Source organism: Palaemon carinicauda, chromosome 10 (assembly GCF_036898095.1).
Source record: "Palaemon carinicauda isolate YSFRI2023 chromosome 10, ASM3689809v2, whole genome shotgun sequence".
In the NCBI taxonomy this organism is placed as follows: domain Eukaryota; kingdom Metazoa; phylum Arthropoda; class Malacostraca; order Decapoda; family Palaemonidae; genus Palaemon; species Palaemon carinicauda.
In genome coordinates, this window is record NC_090734.1 from 83,680,489 (window position 1) to 83,707,988 (window position 27,500).

Consider the following 27,500-nt stretch of genomic DNA (forward strand, 5'->3'; position numbering starts at 1 on the left):
CATTGGCAGCAAGGTTGTAAGCAGCTGTCTGATATAGGGTGGTTCCCAAGAGATTCGCTAATGACGTCCACAATTATAAGGCGAAATTTTACACCTGTCAGAAATACTTTGCTAAGGGATAATGAATCACAATTTTCCTTGAGAGTAAAGCAGATATACAAGATGCTCATGTTTCTGCTTCCATGGGTATAGCTTCAAGTCAATGAAAGAAACGTTCAGATAACAATATTGATAAAACAAATAATGATTTTGTGATGTGGATAGGGAACCTAATACGTCGAAGTGAATGTAGGCCAAATGACACTGAGGTTGAGGAAAAGGGCCCACTCCCAAACCCTCGTGTCAATGTACTTTTTAAGTTTGGCATGAAATTCAGGTAGGGAGCCATCCCTTACTATCTTTAATAATGCTGTGTCAAATAAAATTCATTTCGATTAGCTGTGCAGTAGATCAGTTCGAGAGAAGTGAAAGGCCATAAATAGAATCAAACGCCTGTTGGAGCTTTGAAGCTGGTATCCATTATCGTGGTCTACCACTGCTGAGTTTACAAGAGGAGGGTTTAAGTTGTAGGTGACGAACGGGACATCTTCGTAATGATGGGATGTGCAGGATGTCCTACATGCTTCATACTCTGTATCGTTTCGTTTGTACAAAAATCCAAGGGTAATGGTGGCCAATGGGTTTCTTGACACGGGATTGACAACGGGATTAATTTTCCCAGTGATGTGTTGAAGGGTGCAATTGCATTCAGACACAGCAGAGAGATCTCGCCGTTGACGGCCAGACTAGACTTCTGTCTCTCATCTGAAGGTGTGCACCAGAGGCATGTGGTCGGTGAGGGATAACATAGGCCTAGAGGCTCAAATGTGAGCTTGTGGCCTTAATGGAACTCGTTTGATGGGCTCCTAAAAAGAAACAGTATCCAGAAAACTCACTTTGACATTTACAGCATTTTGTGAACCATCCCCAGAGTTCGATATTCAATAAAAATTTGTTTTTCCTAAAAGTATTTCGTGTGATTCAGCCACTGAAGTCATTGGTTGATATGATGAGATATAGGTCCCTCACGGCGTCCATTGTTTTCCACATAATTTCTGATTCTCATTCAGCTTGGAGAACACAATAGAGATGATTTCTTCCTTTTTTCTCTAAGGAAAACGTTTGAATGACCCACCATTAACCTATTACTATTGATGATGGAAGGATGTAAAGAATTACCTATATTACTAGTTAAATGTAATTCATTATGTTATTTTTATTATTTTCTGAATCCATTTCGGATATAAATCGTTCAGACTGCTCTCTCTCTCTCTCTCTCTCTCTCTCTCTCTCTCTCTCTCTCTCTCTCTCTCTCTCTCGTATTTGCATGAATTAGTAAGGCGAATAAGAAGTAGGCGAAGACTTGCAGGAAATTTAATTTGTGGTCTTGACAGGTAGATAATGAATACGTTCGCCAGAGTAGGGAAGAATGGAAACCATCAATGGGGTTTTGGAAAACCTCGGGATCTCTTAAGAAATTAGAAGGAAGGAGTTTTTGGGCTTGAAAATTGATGAGTAACAATATACGCTTTGGAAAATTTAAGTTTATTGTACAGGGGTTTGGTTTTATGAAGGTATAGAGCTTGCTTTGTATGCTACAAAAACTATTGAAAATAACAATCATAATGATAATAATAATCTTCATGTTCATTATCTTTTATATACACTTAGATTCAAAAGTCCGCCGACACTCAGGGAGAATTGCTCGTTAGAGGTTTCTAGTGTTACCATGACAAAACAAATAAAGTGTTGGATTTCATACTACTTCTTAAAAAATGGCCGTATCCTTGTCCAACCACAGCGAACGCTTAAAAATATTACAAATCGAGTTGCCATATTTCATAATGTGGTATCATTTGTCTCTTGAGTATTAACTATCATATATATATATATATATATATATATATATATATATATATATATATATATATATATATATATATATATATATATATATATATATATATATATATATATATATATATATATATATATATATATATATATATATAATATATATATATATATATATATATATATATATATATATATATATATATATATATATATATATATATATAAATATATATATATATATATATATATATATATATATATATATATATATATATATATATATATATATATATATATATATATATATATATATATATATATATATATATATATATATATATATATATATATATATATATATATATATATATATATATATATATATATATATATATATATATATATATATATATATATATATATATATATATATATATATATATATATATATATATATATATATATATATATATATATATATATATAGATATATATATATAGATATATATATATATATATATATATATATATATATATATATATATATATATAGAGAGATATATATATATATATATATATATATATATATATATATCTATATATATATATATATATATATATATATATATATATATATATATATATATATATATATATATATATATATATATATACATATATATACTGTATATATATACATATATATATATGTATATATATATATATATATATATATATATATATATATATATATATATATATATATATATATATATATATATATATATATATATATATATATATATATATATATATATATATTGTAATGGCTGGCTTTGACCACCACACAAAACACTACACTTATCAAATTGTATTCACCATCATAACGTACTAAGTCCACTAAAGGTGGAATAGTATCCAAACATCAATACGAGTGCAAAGTCAACTCAAGGGGACAAAGAAAATATCACAAAAATCTCCTTAATTTTAATACATAATATTTAGACAGAAATAACACCTGAACCACAATAATACAATAATAAATGATACACACTCACTCTTAAACTCCCTGCAAAAGAAAACAATTACACAATTAAAGAAAGGTCATCAACACAAACATACTAAAAGGAGAGAGGGTCCAGAAAGGAGAAGGCCAACGAAAAGTGAGAACATCCTAACAAATACAAACTAAATATCCCTATCTAGTGGACGATGGCTGGTTTGATTGAAAGGCTTTCACAAGCTCCAGTAATGACGTCAGCTGACAGGTCGTGATCACGATACTTAAATAGGTATAAATATTATTACCTTGGGACAGAGAGGTCCCCTTGGCTTTTACTGAACCAAGGGCAGTGCACAGAATGTATGATGAGACGTCCTTGCTGCAGAGAAAGGATATCCAAAACAAGCTCAATAGCTTCACAATGTGGCTCTGCAAAGGCGTGGAATAATATAGATCCAATCACAAATGTCGTGCCCTACAAGGTTGGAGGCTCAGAAACACACTAAGGAACCATCCTCAAAAAAAGCCCCTCCAAAACTCCGTTCACGCAGGAGCGCAGCCACGTAACCAACACCACTTGAAAATATAAAACAGCCGTTAGTCCATTATAACCACTAACATAACCACCAGTGAAAAGACAAACAATTAAAGCAAGAAAACAATAATTCTACAGTATATTTAACCTTATACATCTATAAAAACTTAAATAATTTAGAAATATTAAAGCAATAATGTTACACCTCCTCACCCAACCAAAAAAAAAAAAAATCCCAAAATTTTTTTTTCTAAAGTGATTTGAATTACAACATACAGGTTATCACATAATGAAATATTAAACCAACACTCAAAAATATTAAATATTAAACCAACACTCAAAAATAATTATTAAACAAACTGCAAAAACATGACAAACAAAAGGAAAGAGGGGGGGGGGGGGGGCAAGTACCAAGGTTTGCAGCTCACAAGGATAGCAATATATAACCAATACTAAACAAAATCTTAAACCTAAATTAATCACAAGTAAACTTTCCAAAACCAGAAAACCAAAACATCATCATCTGATAAATAGGTACCCAACCTAAAAATTTCACATCACTCATATCGTTAATAAACTTAATTAAGAGTCATTGCACTAACAACCGGATTCTGTATATATAGTCCAAAAGCTATAACCTTTTCCACACTCGATACACTGTTCATTTTCAGGGATACACATCACTCACTATCAATAAATGTTGATCACAAAAACCACTGTCTATTTCAGTGTTATATATCACACTCATCACCATAGTGTCCAATACATACACACACACCGAACGACACAGAGAAGACCACCACAAGACTCCCCTGCGCAACCAAACAAACAAACTCGATGAAGCGTAATTATTAGCCTGAAAATACAGAATACCAGATTAGTGCCTATCTCTTTTCTTAGCTTATTATAAACCTTATCGTACCTGACACCTCTAAACCTTAGTAGATTAACCTTAACTCAGTCTAGGGAACCACTCATACACCAGCCTGTAGCGCCTAAAAAACGGCTGTTGTGCTACAGACCCGTGAGCCCATGACCCATCTAATTAATCAATCATTAGAAAGTACCAGTGATCACCCTCACCTTTTAACCTTAAAGATCCCATATAATATACCCAGAACATTATAGTCTTCTGTAAACAAACCATGACTAATAAATCTTAAATATACATTTACTTCTACTCACTACGTGCCCACTTCAACAGCACACACACCATAATTAGAACGATACAGATACTACCTTTAATAACTGCATAGCCTTCTGTCAATCAACTAATATTCAACGCTGCGAGAGAGAAAATCGGCAACAATATTATCTTTTCCTGGGATGTGGGAAAATTCTAAATTCCATTCTTGCAGCATGAGACTCCACCTCATCAATCGTTGATTTTTATTTTTGTATCTGCTGATGAAGGTCAGGGGATTATGGTCTGTCAAGACCTTAATAGGTGTATCTGAGGAGGAGAGATAAACCTGAAAATGATTAATAGCGAATATTAACGCAAGTGTCTCTTTCTCCACAGTTGAATACCTACGTTGGGCGGAGGACAATTTTTTTGAAAAGAATGCGACAGGATGAGAAACTCCCTGCTCGTCATTCTGCAACAACACCGCTCCTACACCAACGTAACTTGCATCCGTGGCAAGAGAAAAAGGAAGGTCAAAATCAGGAGCTCTCAAGACAGGGAAATTAATTAAAACTCTTTTTAAATTATCAAAAGCCCTTTGAGTTTCATTCGTCCAGACAAATGCTACATTCTTTCTCAAGAGATTTGTTAACGGATCGGCTATATCCGAAAAATTCCTAACAAACCTTCGGTAGTACCCACTAAAACCAAGGAATCTTCGGACATCCCTCCTACATTTAGGGACTTCCATATTTTCAATACTTTCGATATTGGCCTGCTTAGGAGCAACTTTACCATTACCAACCTCATGACCCAAATATACCACCTTCGCCTTTGCGAAATCGCTTTTCTTTAAGTTAATTACCAAATTTGCCTTTTTCAACACCTCAAATAGTGCCCTAATACGTTTTAAATGGGTTTCCCAATCATCGCTATAAATAACAATATCATCAATATACACAACACATCCTTCTAAACCATGGACTAAAGTATTCATTAACCTCTGAAAGGTAGCAGCCGCGTTCTTCATACCAAACGGCATAACTTTACATTGAAACAATCCCTGTGGTGTTACAAAAGCAGACAGGGCCCTTGTCCGCTTTGAAAGAGGAACTTGCCAATAACCTTTCAACAAATCGAATTTGCTAATGTATTTGGCCTTCCCCATTCGATCAATACAATCCTCAATTCGAGGTAATGGATAACAATCAGATTTAGATAACTCATTCAACTTACGGTAATCAAAACATAACCTGAAATCACCGTCGGATTTCTTGACCAATACAACAGGTGATGACCAAGGACTTTGACTAGGTTCAATTAGGTCATGTTTTAGCATATAATCCACTTCCTTTGCTACAACCTCATTTTTGAAGGGATTCAACCTGTAAGGAGATTGTTTCACAGGAGTGGCGCTACCTACCTCTACATCATGTTCAAGGACCGAAGTCCTACCCGGTACATCCGAAAATAATTCTTTATAATTAGATACTAAATTTTTCAAAGACCTTTGTTCTTCCTTACCTAAATGTGAAATTACTCCTGAAAATTTTTCCAAAGACTTTCTATTATCCGACCGCCATTCACATCCATTAAAACAATTATCATCAATACCCTCCCCCTCTGAAAAAGAAAAATGGTTATTGTTCTCAGAATCTACCGTGTTCCCAATAGTTGCCACAGGAATGACTTTTTCCCGTTCCATATAAGCTTTCAACATATTTACATGACACAGTTGAAAAGGTTTCCTTCTTTGAGGTGTCTCCACTAAATAGTTAACTTCACTTATTGTTTTCAAAATTTTCCAAGGACCTGAAAAAGAAGCTTTCAATGGATTCCCTGGGAAGGGTAACAAAACCAATACTTTATCGCCTACCGCAAAGTCGCGTGCCTTGGACCTTCTATCAAAGAAAAACTTCATTCTTTTTTGGCTACATAATAAGTTTTCACCCGCAAATTTCCAAGCCTTGGTTAATTTATCGCCTAGATTAGACACATAATCCAATAAATTAACCTCAGGGACGTCTCCCTCCCAAGACTCACGAACCACATCAAGAGGACCTCGAACACAATGGCCAAACACAAGGCTGAAAGGCGAAAAACATAAAGACTGACTTGGGACAGAACGAAAAGCGAACAACAAATAAGGTAATTCCTTATCCCATTCAGAACAATTAATCAAACAATATTTCTTTACCATGGATTTCAGGGTCTGATGAAATCTCTCCAGAGCTCCCTGGCTTTCCGGATGATATGGAGAAGAGGTCACATGTTTTATATTTAACTCTGCCATTTTATCTCTGAAATACCTGCTAACAAAATTAGAACCACAATCCGATTGAATAATCTTAGGCATCCCAAACCTGGTAAAAAAGTCAATTAGTACAGTTAGAATCAAAAGAACGCCGACACTTAAGGGAAATCTTTCGTCAGATGTCACTAGTGTTCCCATGACAAAACAGACAAGGAGTTGCTTTTCTTACAACTTCTACGAAATGGGCGGAGCCTTCTCCAACCTAAGCGAATCAAAGACAGTAAGGCGCTGTCTTTGTGAGCGAAAGCATACAAAAGTCATAAATCGAGTTGCCATACTTTTTGTTGTTGTCATTTGACTTTTCGAATATCCACTACAAATACTGAACACACGAATACGCACACACACGCACACACACACACACACACACACACACACACATATATATATATATATATATATATATATATATATATATATATATATATATATATATATATATATATATATATATATATATATATATATATCCTCATTAACACATAAAATCATGTAAGAAACATTTGAGTGTCGTAGTCAAACAATTCCTTCCGTTAACAGCTACATTAGATTATTTCGACATCAGTCTTCTTCAAGCTACTGATGAAAGAAAAATTAGTTTCAATTATGATTTAATTTTATAAAACATTGATAGAAATACCATACATGAGTTATTCACACCTAAAGGACATTCAGAGAGAGAGAGAGAGAGAGAGAGAGAGAGAGAGAGAGAGAGAGAGAGAGAGAGAGAGAGAGAGAGAGAGAGTTGAAATTGCTTGAGCTTACTCTGGTTAATAAAGTAATCTACCAGCGCATTCTCTCCTTTTTAGACAATTATGCATATAAAAATTTGGATTATCATTATTATGCAATGTTTCCAATAGAAATGATTGCATCAAGCTTCCAAAAGCTCGTCGTTATTTTTCAGATGCTAGATTGACTGCTAAAAACTTTTTTAGCACTTAGATTTTCATAGATTGAGATCTTGGCCTAGAATAGTTAGCATTTACATTTCAATTGAAATTTTTAACATATACAGTAAATTTTTTGCTGTGTTGCTAATTCAATCTTCATCGCAAGAGCTTTATTCGCTTGATAATTATCGAGGCCGTATGGCAAAATTGGAGATAGTTATTGCAGGGTATAGATAACGGGATTATTTTGAGAGATTCAAATGCCTATCCAAATAATGGGTGATTTTGGGTAAAAAAAATAGCTGTAATTGGTGAGTCGTCCTTTGAGTTTTTGAGGATTTGCTCCCTTAAGGATCCGTATACCAACATTTGTCTGGGTTGATATAGTTACATCATTATATTTTGTCGTCCTCTATATACCTTAATTGCTCTGTAGGAAAATTTACCCTTTTGCTTCAAAATCAACCATGATATTTTATTTAACTGGAATAATAATAAAGGAAGAGGATATATACAGTTTACAAAAACTTGGGTGACAACACTTATTCATGGAAGCATGCTTCACAATGCAATGTTTTTTTAGTTTGATGGAGATTGTAAAAACGAAAATAGAGGAAAATTAAATACAGTGCACCAAATGCCTTATTTCGGAATCCAGCTAATGAATATCTTGTCTTGGCTTCACACAAATATCAAATAGTTCCAGGTTAGAATGGTCAAGTGAATGTGTTTCATGCTGCCGCTTTGGAGATATTTCTTTTCAGGAGGGACAATGAGAAGCTAAGAACCAAAATTGACGGCCCAATTTGACCACCGAAGCAAATGATAAAAAGGAACACAAATGTTGAATAATGAAACAGAGGAACACAAATGCTAAAGAATAAAAACCTAAAGAATGAAGGAAAGGAGCACAAGTGTTAAGGGATAAAGACCTGACAAGACATGTCAGGGGATAGAGAAAGAAGCTCAGAAAATAAAATATTAAGAGTGAGAAAAAATATTTAGGAATCCCAGGGTATCGCTCCTCAGCTGTATGATTTAGTGATTAAAAGGACAATCAAACATTTATTTCCGAGATATTTTAATATTTGGTTTTTCTCTTTCCCCGCTTACTGCATCAGCTATAGAAATTGTGGTTTAACTACTACTACCTTGATAGGCTGAGGAGCTGTTATGGATAGCCATTGCTCGAACAATCCGAACTAGAGCTTCAAGAATAGTAATATACATTCGCTTGTTAAGCGCCCATCTACCTCGAGTAATTCACCCGGTCAAAAGACCCACATCCAGCACCACATAGCTGTGCTAATTCGGGCACTTGATCACTGTAAATAAGGACTTTACCGTGAAGAGTTAATCCTCTTTGAATCAAGATTAGCCTATAAGACCTTTGTGCAGGAAATTGATAAGAGTCAGTTTGATCGCCAAGCTGAGTAATTTCTCAAGATAAAGCTACTAGCAATTACTGTATATAATCATTGATAACCTACAATCAGGGTATTAGCATGGGGAATCATTTTGTGTTTATGCCATCTCCACGTGATTTTTTTTTTTCAGGCAAATTAGAGGAGAATACATTTTTGTAAAAATAAGCATATCATATTTTATTACAAAATTTTGAAAACTTTCGTCGTTCTGCAACTAAATAGCCTTTTTTTATGATTTGTCAATAAAACAAATTTCTGAAAGCTTTTGCCAGAATGAAAAAACATCCTCATTCACCACAATATAATTTACGTTCGTAACGAAAGATTAAATTCTGATTGTATTCAAGGTGCTATCCAGTCATCAGTAGCTATTGCATCCATCATCGACAATCTTTTATGTAAAGTTAATACTTAAATTTCGCTACATATCAACCTTCCAACACCAGCAATTACTTTATTCTACTGCTGCTAACTTTTACAAATCAACTAATAATGAATTAGGTTAGCCAAATTTTCTAAAACATTAACGCTTGTCAAATAACATTTTGTCAATGATTCAGTATCTTACAGGCTGTATCAAGAATCTGCAATTAACCTGTCTTCACAACCCCCAAAACAGAAATGACTTTGACTTTTCCTATTTCCATAGTCTCGGACTGGCCAGGGCAAGGGGGTGAAGGGGAAACTTCCCCCCCCCCACCCCGACCCTTCCCTGGAAAGTTTCTACTTGGTCTTTCATACAAAAGGTAGTAATCGAAAAATAATGCTATATATATATATATATATATATATATATATATATATATATATATATATATATATATATATATGTGTGTGTGTGTGTGTGTGTGTGTGTGTGTGTGGGTGTGTGTGTGTGTGTGTTGTATTTGCAGTGAATAGTTGAGAAGTTGAATGGGAAAACAATGAAATATGAAATATGGCAACTCGATTTGAAACATTTGTATGCTTTTGCATACAGCCCTTTACTGTCTTTGATTCGCTATGGTTGGAGAAGGCTCCACCCATTTCTTGGAAGTTGTAAGAAGAGCAACTCTTTGTCTGTTTTGTCATGGGAACACTAACGACATCTGACGAGAGATTTTCCCTGAGTGTCGGCTTTCTTTTGATTCTAACTGTACATCTACAATTTTAACACTTTTTATTGTACGTAGTGGTATTGCCTCGGGATATCGAGACATCCTATCCATGATTGTCAAAATATACTCATTACCACTACGCGTCTTCGGTAATGGTCCAACCACATCAATAATGACTTCCTTAAAAGGTTCGGAAACTACAGGAATAGGACATAGAGGCGATTTTGGAATCCGCTGATTGGGTTTACCGACCCTCTGGCACACATCACAACTATTGACAAACTTCTTTACATCTGCCTTCAACTTCAGCCAATAATAATTCCCTAACAATTTGCAAGAAGTTTTATGAATTCCAAAATGGCCGGCCAGACCACTTTCGTGCGCCAATGACATTAACTCCTTCCTGTAACCAAAAGGAACCATTATCTGTTTCACAATTTCATAATCAACATTATCCACCCCCATAGGCCTACTCAACCTATATAAAATATTATTAATTATCTTAACCCTGGATAGGTACGGTGGGTCGTTTGCGACCCCGAGCGTCAAAAAAAAACAGGTTTTTCTCACGTGACTCACCCCCGTGACTGAATTTGTGGGTGATCGACCTGCAGGAGGTGTCTCCCCTACACGCTCTAGTAGTGTCCAGATGTGCATTGCTGTAGCTGTACTCCTTCCCCGATTTCTGAGACGCGTCGGGGTCGTTCGCGTCCGAGTTTACCCTTCTAGGGTAGTTTGCATAATTATCAAAGTTATTACGTATTATGAAATTGTCGTAGAATGGTGCAACTTGTATAGGTTATCAGTTGTGGAAAGTCTTGGTGGATTGTTTGGCTACCATGTGCATGTTTTTTTTTTTAGTTAAAATGTCGTTCATCACCACGAGGACCATTTTACCGCGAGTGCCCCTTTTTCATTTTTTTTCATTTTTTTGCCAAGTCATTTTTCCGTAAGATATTGCCAAATAGTGTCGTAAAACTTTTGCTTGTTTAGTGTTGGAAAGTGTGTCTAGATGATCTGGCTACCCATGCATGACTTTGTTTTTGTCAGAATCGACGTAGTTATTGGTATATTGGGTATTTAACTGCGGTTACCAATTTCTGTTTTTTTTTCAATATTTGTAAAAATTACTACGTAGTAAGGAATTGCCGTATATTATTCATTTTTTTTTTCATGCTTATGTGTTAGAAAGTGTGCCTTGATGGTTGGGCTAACACGTGCATGTCTTTTTTTTTATCTGAGATGTCGTATATTAGAATGTCGGGCATTTTACCGCGAGTGTCCCTTTTTCATTTTTTTTCATTTTTTTGCCAAGTCATTTTTCCGTAAGATATTGCGAAATAGTGTCGTAAAACTTTTGCTTTTTTAGTGTTGGAAAGTGTGTCTAGATGATCTGGCTACCCATGCGTGATTTTGTTTTTGTCAGATACGACGTAGTTATTGGTATATTGGGTATTCAACTGCGGTTGCCAATTTCTGTTTTTTTTCAATATTTGTAAAAATTTACTACGTAGTAAGGAATTGCCGTATATTATTGATTTTTTTTTCATGTTTATGTGTTAGAAAGTGTGCCTTGATGGTTGGGCTAACACGTGCATGTCTTTTTTTTTATCTGAGATGCCGTATATTAGAATGTTGGGCATTTTTCCGCGAGTGCCCCTTATTATTTGTTTTGCATTTTTTTGCTTAGTCATGTTACCGTAAGGAATTGGCAAGTAGTGTCGCAAAACTTATATTTTTATAGTGTTGGAAAGTGTTTCTAGATGATCTGGCTACCCATGCCTATTTTTTTTTTAGCCAGATATGGCGTATATATAAGTATGTGTTCGATTTTCCTGTGATTGCCATTTTTTCGTTTTTTCCCTTTTCTTTCAAAATTACTACGTACTAAGGAACTATCACAGAGTAATATTTCATTTATATGTTTATTTGTCGGAAAATATGCCTTGATGGTTTGCCTAGCACGTGGCTGAAATTTTTTTTTCTGAAATGCCGTATATTAGAATGGCCATTTTTCCACGAGTGCCCCTTTTTATTTGTTTTGCATTTTTTTGCTTAGTCATGTTAACGTAAGGAATTGGCAAGTAGTGTCGCAAAACTTATAATTTTATAGTGTTGGAAAGTGTTTCTAGATGATCTGGCTACCCATGCCTATCTTCTTTTTTTAGCCAGATATGGCGTATATATAGGTATGTGTTCGATTTTCCTGTGATTGCCATTTTTTCGTTTTTTCCCATTTCTTTCAAAATTACTACGTACTAAGGAACTATCACAGAGTAATTATTCATTTAGATGTTTATTTGTCGGAAAATGTGCCTTGATGGTTTGCCTAGCACGTGGCTGAATTTTTTTTTTCTGAAATGCCGTATATTAGAATGTTAGCCATTTTTCCTCGAGTGCCCCTTTTTATTTGTTTTGCATTTTTTTGCTTAGTCATGTTACCGTAAGGAATTGGCAAGTAGTGTCGCAAAACTTATATTTTTATAGTGTTGGAAAGTGTTTCTAGATGATCTGGCTACCCATGCCTATCTTTTTTTTAGCCAGATATGGCGTATATATAGGTATGTGTTCGATTTTCCGGTGATTGCCATTTTTTCGTTTTTTCCCAATTCTTTCAAAATTACTACGTACTAAGGAACTATCACAGAGTAATGATTCCTCTAGATGTTTATTTGTCGGAAAATTTTGTTTACTTTTTTTTTTTATTGAATATCATCAAATTTTTTTAGCTAAAATATTGTTTTACATTTTTTTTTTCGATTTTATTTCCCTTCAAAAAAAATTTTTTGGGTCAGAATTTTAATTTTATAGTCGTAAAATAATCGACAATTATCCAGCAACCCACCATACAATTTTTATGCATATCCAATAATAATTAGATTAGTAAATAACACCTTGAAATTGACATACCCTTCCTACATTTCAAGTGGCAGATTAGGGAGTCTGAGTCAGTGTGGTTGGCGGCCATTTTGTGGACATATCCGAAGCGTAAGCTGCCCTATCTATATATATTCTTGTTCCCTATAGAATTTGTGATATTTTGGTATATTTTTACCTGCATAAATATCATATTATATATTAAATATATGTATTTTTTTACGGAATTTCTAAGTACTCAAAAAATTACCTTTAGATATGGCCCCTGATATAAATGTAATTTAAAAAATAATGAAGATTTTTTTACATATTTCTATTTTAGGATAACATATGTTTATTCCCTAAAAAAATTAGCCACTTCCTATTTCATTTGGGTACCCCAAAAAATTCATGAAATTTGGACAAATTTTTTTGGCCAAAAAAAGTTACCCTTTTTTTCTCATTTCAGATCTTCACCTCCATGGGTCTGACTTCATCCAAAATACATCAAGATGTGTCCTAAACATTCAAGAATCAATTCCTAAAAGGATTTGTGTATATATGTATAAACTTTTTTTTTATGAATTTTTATGTCAGGTCTTTTTTTTTTTCTACTTAATTTTTTAAAATATTTATAATAAATAGTTTTTCTGCAGATGAGTAGTATTTATCTATACAGTTGTTTTAAGCATTCATTGAAGTTTTTTTTGGCAAAAGAAAAAAGGAGGTTACTGCAAAAACTGATTTTTCAAGAATTTTTTTTGGCGTCGGGGTCGTTCGCGTCCGAGTATACCCTTAAAGGGGTGTCCGAGGACCGTACCTATCCAGGGTTAAATTTGGGACCAGTCATATCAGACACTTCCCCTGACTCGATAGGGAGTTCCATAAACTCCTTTTTCTGGGCTTTGATTAGCTCTTCAGTAGTCCAATTTAACTTGTCCGTTAACATTCCAAGATCTACAGCTAGGCTATCACTACGATCTAAACTACTTAAATCTACATCAATTGTTGACTCTGCAGCGTCAACAATTCTAGCACTAGAACGAGTAACTGCTGCTACTTCACTATCAGGGTTTATCAATATCGGACAATTATTATTCTTCATAGCCACATCATTCCCTAACACAACATGAACCTCCTTAACCGGGAATTTATCAACTATGGCCAATTTCAAATTCCCTGCAAAGGAAGGACAGATTAAATTAAAATTTTCAATAGCATACGACTTTACGGAATCAGGAAAACCAGCCAATAACACAAATTCCCCACTTTTGGGTACAAAATTACAAGGTAATGCCTCCTTTAGTATCAAAGACTGAGCTGCACCGGTATCACGCAAAATACGCACTCGTCCTTTCTCGGACGAATTGGCGAAGGAGACACTACCGAAGGACAAATATCTGTCAAAACAACCAGGTAGTCATTGATCAGCGGATGTTGTTGGGGTAGGTTCTCTCTCTCTCTCTCTTCCACGCCCATTACTGGCCTAACATTAGCATTTTGGGATTTTCTAAACGCATAACACATGCTCTTAACATGCCCCTTCTTATTGCAAAAGAAGCACGTCAATGTTTTCAATTTCTCTGGATTGTATATATTTGGCCTATTGCCTCTGTTAGGAGAAAAATTATTATTAGCATTGCCCTGATTATTATTACTTCCCTGATTATTTCTACTAAACACCTTAGCATTATTATTAGGATTAGCATTATTATTCCTACCCATCTTAACCCAACCAGAATTCACCTTTGTCGTTACTCCCCCTAACTCACTCTTATGAGACAAGCAATATTCGTCACTAGCGATGGCTACCTCCTGAACAGTCTCGAGTTTTAACTCTTCGAGGTGGACCTTCAGCTTATCCGGGACACACCTCTTAAACTCCTCCACCAACATTAACTCCTTCAATTTCTCAAAATCTCCCACCTCCTTGGACTTGAACCAATCGCTAGCATACTGTTCCTTCGCCCTGGCAAATTCAACAAAAGTTTGTTCCCTACATTTTTCTAAGTTCCGGAAGCGTTGCCTATAAGCTTCAGGGACTAACTCATAGGCCTTCAAGACAATAGCCTTTACACTCTCATAATCTGCTGATAGATCCTCCTCCAGCGTTACATATACCCTCTGAGCTCTTCCAACCAATTTACTTTGTATAAGAGTGGTCCAATACTCTTGGGGCCACTCCAACCTTGCAGCAATCCTCTCAAACGATACAAAAAACTCTGCTACATTATTTTCTTTAAATTTAGGTACAAATTTGAGAGCCTGCGATAAATTGATAGCAGGAGTTACTAACCTATTTGGGGAATGGGCGGGGGAAAAAGAACCTGGGTTTCTCATGGCAATCTCATGCTGCCTCTCTTTTTCTCTTTCCCCTGCCTTAAACTTTTCCATTTCAAATTCCATTTGTCTCAGGACAATCTGCTTATCCAAAATTTCTATAGACACTACTTCATCCGGTTTCACCTCTTGTTCCCCACCTGTCTTTACAGTTTTAACATAATCATAAATGAGCAATAGCAATACACCCTTTCTTATGGACACATCATATTCCAATTCAAAATGTTCTGCTACAACTTCCAAGTCTTCCCTATTTAACTCTGCCAACCTCTCTTGCCATCCCTCTCCTCCAAGGAGTTCTAGTACGTTAACAACCATGATTACTTATTCAAACAAAATACTAAATTTGCACAAAACAACACCGAGGAGGTGAAAATACACTGCCTGAAAAATTACCCCAAGAATTAACTTTGCACAAACACTGGTGAATACTCAGGAACGGAATATCCAGTCACGGTCGCCACTTGTAATGGCTGGCTTTGACCACCACACAAAACACTACACTTATCAAATTGTATTCACCATCATAACGTACTAAGTCCACTAAAGGTGGAATAGTATCCAAACATCAATACGAGTGCAAAGTCAACTCAAGGGGACAAAGAAAATACCACAAAAATCTCCTTAATTTTAATACATAATATTTAGACAGAAATAACACCTGAACCACAATAATACAATAATAAATGATACACACTCACTCTTAAACTCCCTGCAAAAGAAAACAATTACACAATTAAAGAAAGGTCATCAACACAAACATACTAAAAGGAGAGAGGGTCCAGAAAGGAGAAGGCCAACGAAAAGTGAGAACATCCTAACAAATACAAACTAAATATCCCTATCTAGTGGACGATGGCTGGTTTGATTGAAAGGCTTTCACGAGCTCCAGTAATGACGTCAGCTGACAGGTCGTGATCACGATACTTAAATAGGTATAAATATTATTACCTTGGGACAGAGAGGTCCCCTTGGCTTTTACTGAACCAAGGGCAGTGCACAGAATGTATGATGAGACGTCCTTGCTGCAGAGAAAGGATATCCAAAACAAGCTCAATATGTATATAAATGTATGTATATATATATATATATATATATATATATATATATATATATATATATATATATATATATATATATAAATATATATATATATATATATATATATATATATATATATATATATATATATATATATATATATATATATATATATATATATATATATATATATATATATATACGTGTGTGTGTGTATATATTTATATACATATATATATATATATATATATATATATATATATATATACATATATATAAATATATATATATATATATATATATATATATATATATATATATATATATATATGTGTGTGTGTGTATACAGTATATATAAATATGTATATATTATATATCTATATATATATATATATATATATATATAGATATATACATATTTATATATACTGTATACATATATATACATATATATATATATATATATATATATATATATATATATATATATATATATATATATATATATATATATATATATATATATATATATATATTTGGGGTCAGGCCATGTCGTCCTGACTACAGTGATATTCCCAGAGAATTTTACCTTAAGGTATCCAGAATTCTAACTCCTGGAGCGAATATCCCTAAATAAATCAAACAGGGATATCGCATAATATCAGAGGACGTATTCTTGACAGGTCACATAGCTATCTTCACCCTGAACAGTATTAACGCTTCGAGGGGTTACAGTGACAAGAATCTGAAACGAGAATGAAAAGAGAGCCGTTCATAAGGAATCTCTCCTATTCCGTTTCCAGTGTGTATCAGATGAAGGCGGCAGCGCCATCTTTATTCCTTTTCGTGTAGCTCTACTACTTGGTGTTTTCCCTTGTGTTCTCTCGTAATTTTGGATATTGTTCAACATTTTGATGCATTCTCCGGCCTCTTCTGCATCTGGAAAGTTGAGTATTATCTTTACTTTGTATAAATGTAAGCTCTTGTCATTTTGGATTAAATCAAAAGTGATTTTAACGTAAACAAGAGCTGTTGCCTACCGGAGGCATTCTGGATGCTGTTGCTCGCTATATATGGGTCATTTATCTAGCCAGAGCGATGTTCCCGGTTTTTATGCTTTAATAAATTTAGCTACTTAGTGCCTCCAGGAATTCTTATATGATGCCGTTAGTTTTCAGTTCGGAGATTTAGGTAACCGATCTTGCCCTTCGCGAGGCTTAGTAGCCTAGGCGTCTGGCCCTAGTATTTTCATGCAGGATATAAGTTTTCCGAGGGTTACGTTATTGAAGCTATAGCCAAATATTTTATACATGTAAGATATTGGTGAATTTTCTTCTCCAAAATTGTATACGAGAGAGTTTTGGTGATTTAGGTAATCGATTCTCACCGCACCTACGCTAGTAGCCTATGGGAATGTAGTATACTTTCGCACACCCCCGATTGTTCTTTTCTCCTCCGGAGACTAAGTTCAATCCCTCTCTCCCTCTGAGTAATCCTTAGGCTTAGTCCTAGCAGTTCTATCTGAATAATATTCAGGTATAACTATACTAGGATATGTCTGTTCTGACCTGGTAACCAGATTGTCTGGATTTTGGGTTTGGGGTAGAACATCAGAGTTTCTAGTCTGTGGTCTGCGTATTCCTAGCATAGAGAATGAGTTCCCTTTGCTGGGTTAGGTGCAGACACAGGAGGCTTTGCTACCCTAGTCCACATCTGAAGGATTCTGTACGAGATGATTCCTTCCTCTAGTGGTCTAGCAGACTATCCTGTGTTGTTATTCTCGGGCTGGAGAATGAGTTTTCTCTGTTGCCTGGCAAAATAACTACACGTAACTTTCTTCTGGTATAGAGGAGGATAGCAAGTATTACCAATCTTCTTCCATAATAGACAACCCTAGGTTAGGATGAGCTTTCCTAACTGCTGGGTGTGTCTCATACTAGAACAAAGTTTATAAGACCCTTATCCCTTCCCCTTCTCTCTTTCTTAGTGATGGCCTAGCCATTGCATCTCTTGGCCGCAGTCCTACTTCCGTACCTAGTGTAGGTTAGGATGGAGGACCGGCTCAGCTCTCTGCTGGCCGGCAATTACGTCCCGGCCGGCAGAGACCCTTTTTCTTCTGTAGAGTGAGCCCCAGACCTCCCTTGGTCTCCCTTCCGTGTCTGCTGGTAGAGCCCGGCAGGCTATGCATTAATAGGAAGCCTGAATGCTACATTCTCCCCTTCCATATGTTCACTCTTTCTGGATGGAAGGTCCTATGGCAATGCCGCCTTATAGCCTTACATCCATACTGTCTCCCTTACAAGTGTTTTGTACTCCTAGCCCGGCTGCCGGCCGTTTAAGCCGGCAGCCGGCCGTTTAAGCCGGCAGCCGGGCAGGTGGAGGTTCTCTGGTTCGTAGTCACTGCCGGCAGGCATGGGTATTGCTACCTTTGCCTGCCGGCAGTAGAAACACACCCCGAAATCTGTGGGCCACTACGATTAGCGGCCGGCAGCTGGGTGCTAGTATTTTCAGTTGCCGGTCGGCAATTATTGCCGGCCGCCACACATTTGCGAACCAGTGACCTGCCGCCTATTAGTTAAAGGTAGCATACCTTTGAACTATACAGGGATAAATGCTGGCCAGCAAAGCAGCATGCGATGTATAGTAGTTACTATATTTGTGGTGTAGTACACACTGCATTAATAAAACTACAGTACAGAGTTTGTTTTAACACTAAAGTTCTTCCAACATACTTAATGTTATCTTGTACAGCCTTTTGTTGAGACCGTATAATATATAGAAAGTGAGTTCTTTCTGTATTAATTCTATCCCGTATATTAAAACTTTATTTCAAGGTGTGAGCTACACCTTAACTTCCCGCTTAGGAAATTACTTAAGGTATTCTAGAATAAGAATTAACCTTAGTTTTAATATGTTGGGAGGTTACAGCAATTGGCTGGACAGGAAATACAAGTGTGCGTCTTTCTTTCTTTCCTTTATATCTTTACTGTGTAAGCTACATGTTTTAATATAAGTGAAAAGCCTTCACTTGATACTCATGGTTTTTCTTCTCTTTACAGGAGGACTATCCGAAGTGCGGGAGTATGTTCTGCAATGTCCGCAGCAAGAACTTCTGTGGACATCAGTTTTGCAGGAGGCACGCAGCATGCGCAACCTCCAAAGGTGATCTCCGATTTGTACCATATGTTCTAACCTGATTACTGAGGCATTTGACACCCCTAAGTCGGCGGAGTCAAGGGATGCTGCCAGGGAAAAGTTACGAACCTGGATGAGGGGTTTTCAGAAAAACACTTCAGGGCCCTATCTTCCAAATGAGAAGTTGAAGGCCTACCTTTTCCCTAAGGCATCGGTTGATGCAGTCATTCCTCAGCCTCAGGAGGTGATACCAACTGCACAGAATCCAGTAGATTCTGAAGTCTCGGCCGCCCTTCAAGACATCCAATTGGACGATAGGATGCCGGAGGTGCCGGATTATAGAGAGAAGGACCTTCTGGGAGAAGGTCAGGAGGAGGAGCTGTCCCAGGTTCCTGAAATAGAAGAGGAAGAAATCGACGAGGTGTTGGTTACATCGGTTCCGGACCCAGAACCTGTTCCCTCTACATCGTCTGCTATCCCAAATGACCTTGGAAGGACTCTTTCTTCTATTGTTGAGATGATTCAACAAATTCAAAAGAAGAATGATGAAAAGGAAGCTGTAATGAAAATTGAGATACATAGACTTGCAGCATCACGTGGGCCCCAGAAGCAACTCAACGTGAAGGATCTTCCTTTGTGCTCGGATACCAATCCTTGGAGGTATGTCGAACAAAGGCCAATGACTACCGGGAAGATTGTTATATCGGAGAAGTTGGGGGCAATTCCCCTGGAAGATGTGGAATTTTGGCCCAACAAAGACTTTTACCTGGACTGATATGTCCGTCTTAAGAAGGAGCCAGCCTCAAAGGAGGAGATGGAGCCGAAGGAGGTAATAGTTCTTGACCATAGTAAAGCACAGGCGTCACTGGCGAGCTCGATGAAAGAGAAGGGCTTCACGAACTCAAAGGTGCCAGCCTTGAGTAAGCTGCTTCCCTCCTTTGTGGCCTCTCCAACCAGAGCCATTCCCTTCATGGAAAAGGGATGTAAGGCAGCCTTAAAGGTGGTGGAGGCAGGGATACTATGCCCCTCCTTAGAGGAGTGCAAGCCGTTATCTCTGACCTTGCCCTTGGACCAAAAAGACTGGAAGGACGTTCACCTTACCTTCTCAGTCGAAAAGCTGGAGGCTGATAATACCGAACGTCAGTTTGGTGAGGAACTTCTAAAGCTGTCGGAGTCTCTCTTGCGCAGAGAGCAAGAGATGAAAGAAAGACTTGCGGCATTGATGTCGTTGCAAACGACATTGGAAACGATGGCAAGTAACCCCAAGAACCAGGATATGTTCATGGTAGTGGCCAAAACCCATCTGGCCACAGTTACGAAGGATCTCTATAGCTTTATTAAAGCTAGGAGAGCCTGTAGAGAGTTCGTGTTCGCCTAGGCTGCGGTGAGGCACGAACCGAGGAAGCTGATCTCCTCTTGTATCTGGAGTAAGGATCTCTTTCCCAACGAAGTGGTTAAAGAGGTAGTAGAAAAGGCCGCCACGGAGAATAGGAACCTTCTCAAAAAGTGGGGCTTAGATCTTAAGAGAAAGTCTTCTCCGGATGAGGATCCCCTACCCAAGAAGAGGACAAAAAGGCCTAGGCTATCCTCTCGGCCGGTTAAACCCTACCGACAGCAACAACAACAACTTCCTGCAACCGCGGTGCCTCAGATAGTGGCACAACCTCCATCCACGTACCAGCTGGTACCTCAACAAGTGGCGACATAGTCGCCAGTTTTTAACCCATCCTTCGAAAGGCAGACTTCTTCCTTTCGTTCGAGGGCTAGTGGAACAGCCAGAGGTTCTTCTAGACGCCCTTCAAGGGGAAGGGGATCCAGGGGAGGACGCGGTCAAGGAGGCAAGGCCTCAGATCCACAACAACAGAAGTGAGATGCTTCCAGTAGGAGGGAGGCTACATCTATTTAGGGATCGTTGGACCTTCGATCCCTGGGCCCACAGCCTAATAAACAATGGACTGGGTTGGAGGTGGAGCAGTCCTCCACCTCAGTTTCCTCAATTCTTCCACCACTCTACCCCCGTTCTGGAAGAATATGTCCGAGAACTCTTAGAGAAAAGAGTAATCCGAAAAGTTAAGTCCATCAAGTTCTAAGGAAGGCTGTTTTGTGTTCCAAAGAAGGACTTAGAAAAACTCAGAGTCATTCTAGACTTGTCGCCATTCAAGAAGTTCATAGTGAACTACAAGTTCAGAATGCTCACACTTCAACACATAAGGACCCTACTGCCCAAAAGGGCATATACTGTCTCTAAAGACTTGTCTGACGCTTATTGGCACGTTCCAATTAATCGTCACCTCTCTTCCTACCTAGGCTTCAAGTTACATAGAAAACTTTACGCCTTCAGAGCCATGCCTTTCGGGCTGAACATAGCCCCAAGGATTCTCACGAAGCTCGCGAACGCAGCCGTCCATCAATTACGCCTAAAGGGGATCCAGGTAGTGACCTACTTGGACGACTGGCTGGTGTGGGCAGAATCCAGGACAGAATGCATGCAAGCCTCTAAGACAGTGATCCAATTCCTGGAACATCTGGGATTCAAGATCAACATCAAAAAGTCTCGACTATCTCCAGCTCAAAAGATTCAGGGGTTGGTAATCCATTGGAATTTGGAGTCACATCGACTTTCCATTCCTGGGAAGAAGAGGAAAGCAATAGCAGGATCTGTCAAGAAACCATTGAAATCCAAACGGATATCAAGACGCGAACAGGAGAGAGTGCAGGGTTCTGTACAGTTTGCTTCGATAACAGATCCAGTGCTATGAGCACAGCTAAAGGATGCAACAGGAGTCTGGAGAAAATACGCATCAAACGCGCGAAGAGATCTAATGAGGCCACTACCGACTTGACTGCGAACGCTTCTCAAGCCGTGGTCCAATGCCATGCAATTGAAGAAATCAATACTTCTTTAACCTCCTCCCCCGTCAGTGACTATCCACACAGACGCTTCAAAGGAAGGCTGGGGAGGTCACTCTCATCAGAAGAGAGTCCAAGGAGCTTAGTCCAATCTTTTCAAGTCATTTCTCATCAACTTTCTAGAAGCCATGGCAGTACTTCTGACACTAAAGAAAGTATCTCCTCGCCACTCGACCCACATAAGATTGGTTCTAGAGAGCGAGGTGATAGTGAGATGCTTGAATCGACAAGGGTCGAGGTCACCTCAAATCAACCAAGTGATGTTGGCCATATTCCGTTTGGCGGAAAGGAAGAAATGGCACATGTCACCAGTTCACATTCAAGGGTTTCGCAATGTGACAGCGGACGCTCTATCCAGGTTTACACCAATAGAGTCAGAATGGTCCCTAGACGCAGGATCGTTCTCCTTTATCTCGAGTCAAGTCCCGGAGATGCAGAAAGACCTCTTTGCGATGAAAGACAACAAGAAAATAGATCGTTATGTGTCCCCATACGAGGATCCGCTAGCGGAGGCGGTGGACGCTATGTCCCTAGACTGGAACAGATGGTCCAGTATTTATCTGTTCCCTCCGCACAACCTCCTTTTGAAGGTCCTCGACAAACTGAGATCCTTCAAAGGGAAAGCGGCAATAGTGGCCCACAAGTGGCCAAACAGCGTGTGGTTCCTTCTGGCATTGAAACTACGACTAAAGCTCGCACCGCTACTGGATCCATCCCTGTCTCAGCGAGTACAGAGGTCAACTGTCTCGCTTCATCACAGAAAACCCGGACCCTACATCTCATGATTTTCTCTCCTTAGCAATGAGAAAAAGATTCCGGGTATCAAAAGCCAGTTTAGACTTTTGGAGGAAACCAGAAGACATAATGAGGCTTCAGGGAAGAAGCGGGTATCCTTTGTCAAGGCGAAGAAACCAATAAGAAATCTCGACAGATTTCTATTTATCATTCTTCATTGACCTTCATGAGCAAGGTTTAGCAGCCAACACAATATTATTGTGCAAGTCTGCCTTGACAAGACAGATACTATATGCCTTTCAGGTCAACCTTTCTAACGACGTTCTTAATGAATTACGAAGGCCCATGCTAGGCTTAGTCCTTCAGCGCCTCCAAGACCCATTTCATGGTCATTAGATAAGATTCTTCATTGTGCCTAAATAATGAACAATGAGGAATGTGCTTAGAAGGTTTTAAATTTAAGTCATATTTCTGTTTGTACTCGCTTTGAGGGCCAGAGTTATGAAATAGTGGCTCTCTCTAGAGAGGAAGGCCTCGTCCAGTTCTTGGAGGGAGAACTGAATCTATTTCCAGACCCAACGTTTCTTACCAGGAACAAGCTACCCACCAACAAGTGGGGTCCCTAGAAATTCTGCCCTCTGAAGGAAGATGATTCTCTATGTCCAGTGGAGTGGCTAAAGGTCTATCTTCATAGAACTTCAGACTTTAAGGGAGGACAGCTGTTCAGAGGAGAAACCTGGGGTTCAATGTTATCTCTGAAACAACTAAGGGCGAAACTCACCTGTGTTATTCGCAGAGCGGATCCAGACAGTACACCCTTAAGTCATGATCTGAGGAAAGTTGCCTCTTCCATGTAATTTCTTTAATTTTATGGACTTTGAACATCTTTGTTCGTACACCGGCTGGTAGTCATCCAAGGTGTTCTTTATGCATTATGCGAAGCAAGTGGAGCAACTCAAGAGGTCTGTGGTAGCAGCAGGTAGAATTTTTAAACCTTCTGTTCAAATCTGCGAGGAACAGTGTAATTAATTTGGGACGATTAATTAAGAGGGTGGGTGCGTAGTCACAGTTTGTTACTAGACACTGAGCGATAGGCCACTAATGTATCCTTACGAACTGTTCCATTGACTTTGGTGAACTATAGCATAATACGGACACTTGTGCCAAGCGTTTCTTACGCTAGTGTAAATAAACAGTATACAGACTATCATTATTATTAGTAATTCGATTGAAGTGGCAAATCTGTTTCCTGTTAGACGAAACAATATTTTCTGTTGACTGTTTTCTTTATGCTTTAATGGATATCGTCCACATTTTATAAATTTTATAAATGTTGATCTGACATGTATGTTTATCAAATTTTTAATAAACTAGTTTATAGTGAACCCAGCGCCTTATTCGCCCACACTCATCTTATTAGAAATGTACTGAGCATTAAGATTAAAATATGGATAATTTTATCATGGAATGTCTTTTAAGATTGTTCCTTTCTTCAAGCAAAATCCACTCGCTTTAACCCTTCTCTAGGAAGGGTTGACGTTGTACCCTAATGGGATGGTGGTAGAGATGCAAAATTTGTTCCTATGCAGATATTACTGTTATCCAATAGTTAATAAGAGTAGATACATTGGCGGATATGTCAGGAATTCATACTGACTTTGGTGACTCTTATACAAACTTTGCCTTATAATGTATAGGGCGAGACCACTATACAAGCTTGTCATTTTTTCATCCATAGTTATGATGTACTCCTCGAGACTTTTTCCAGAGTCTAGTACGACTCTTCCCTGTAGGGGGCAGGAAGCACTAACATAGTTCATGCTTAGATGAAATGATGTATGAGAGTAACATCATAGGTCTCTAGGTCTAGACTGACCAGGAAAATACTTTCTTGAGGGTACGGCACCGGTTGAGAATCCACAGATACAGTAATGCTCTGGTAAACTTCCATCAGGACGACATAGCCTGAGCCCAAAAACCGGATTTTGAGCGAAGCGAAAAATCTATTTTTGGGTGAGGTAGCCATGTCGTCCTGATGGACCCGCCCTTCCTTTTATCGTAAAAGGGCTTATTGACCCCACCCTATAATACAGTATCTGTAGCACCTCGTATATCGCTACAAGGAATACAGATGGCGCTGCCGCCTTCATCAGATACACACTGGAAACGGAATAGGAGAGATTCCTTATGAACAGCTCTCTTTTCATTCTCGTTTCATATTCTTGTCACTGTAACCCTTCAAAGCGTTAATACTGTTCGGGGTGAAGATAGCTATATGAGCATGTCTGGGGTACTTTCATAGGTTGAACACAACTCTGTGGTTTTGAAGAGAAAGGGATGTCGCAAGTCTCTCCTTTGACTCCTGTTCATTACACAAGAGCAACTCAGACAATTTATGGAGACATACCTTGAATTGTCGACTTGCGACGTCCTTGTCTAATTTTCCTACTGAAAATGTCAAATGGACTTCCTTCCAATTCTTTTCCTGGCCGGGAAAAGCTGGTGACAAAGGCTTGCACTCATCGAGTGTGGGACATGGCTTACCCGCCTATACCGCTTTGGCAACAGAAGTAAATGCCTTCCTCATTAAGGGGAATGATAGTAAAGTAGGAGCAAGAAAGGAAGGGTGTCCGTTATTCAGTGAGAATACCTTCGACTCTGAATAACCCACCTTTCTTAGACTACCTGAAAGGATAGTCTATGCCTTATCATGATCGAGAATCAAGACCTCCTTTGGTTCCATTCCTTTTTTTGACTTTGGTTCGTACTTCAGTCGAACCCAACAATTAGGGAAAGCATCAAAGCTTGGCCAAAATTGAATTTTGTCCAAAGGAACAGCACCTATTTTCTCTGAGATGCAGAGATTGCCATTTGAAATCGGCATCTGCTCCGCGAACCTCCAGGGATTGGTTATGGAGCATGTTGGTAGGTCTTGATTCATGGGTCGTTTGACTGACCCCTGGGAAGCGACAAGAGAAACTTTACGAGGATCTATCTTGCGTTTTACTTCCTGCTTTTCGTTTTGTTTACGAAAGCTCTCTATTTGATTCTTTAGCTGGATACATAATTGTATCACATTATCCAAATTAGGGGTAGAAGACGAAGATGTCGACATCGATGGCTCTCAAGCCGGCATAGGCGGAGGAAATTCCGACGCAACATTTTTCTCTTCTACCCTGGGGCACATCTTGCCCTTAATCCCAAAGGTTTTCTGCCCGTCAGAGGATGTAGTTGGCTCCTGAGGCACTAATTTTCCTCACTTGCTTCCGGAAATAGTAGCTTACGCATCCTATCATTAGGTAGGAAAGGTCCGGGAGAGAACTTTTGAAAGCCTCTCACCCAGTTGCGTAATTTAGATTGAGCTGTATCCCTAGTCTCTGTAGACTTGGGATTTTCAAAACCTTTGGACATTAATGTCCGACATATATTGCAAACCTGTGGGTTCCAATAATGTAGGGATCCGGAAATAATATTGCAGGGGTCATGAAACCTGCAAGTATTATGACCGTAAAAATACTTACTCTTGGCCTTGCAGAGGACTGCAGCACAAGGTATCTGGTGTTCCTTCTGTAAAGAAAGGAAAACCAAATGAGTATACAATGGATTATCTCCTTGACGATCAACATGCAAATGTACTTTACAATAGAGCAGCTTAGGATAGTAAGCTATAAAGGGATAGTAGGAGATACATACTTGTGTACCCGTGTGAGCAAATGCTGTTGCCTCCCCTCAGTATTAACTACATGAAGATTTCTCTATAGAGTAACTCCAAGTAGAAGGACTCTTACCCCTAGGGGTAGAGAAGTATCAAATCACTGCCCCAAAATAATATTAATACTGTGGGGTCAGGATGACTGATTCTCGATCAGAATATTGAAGAATACTATTCATTCAATATATGAACGGTATCAGCGGAATGCTCGTACAAAGGTACCCAAGGTATGTCAGAAAATACTACTGTAAAATGGTACTGTAGTCTTCTAATGGCAGTAAGTATATATTGCAATTTACTGGCTACTGTACATCATGTATAGTAGTCTAGTCATTATGCTGCCTTCATAGTAGCATATGACAGTATGGTCCATCTAGCATGAAGCCAGCTGGACTAGGAAAATAAAGACATATATTTGTATATCCCACTCAGCCTATTTGCTGTAGTCCTCCTACTATATTAAAATATAGAGTATCCTGA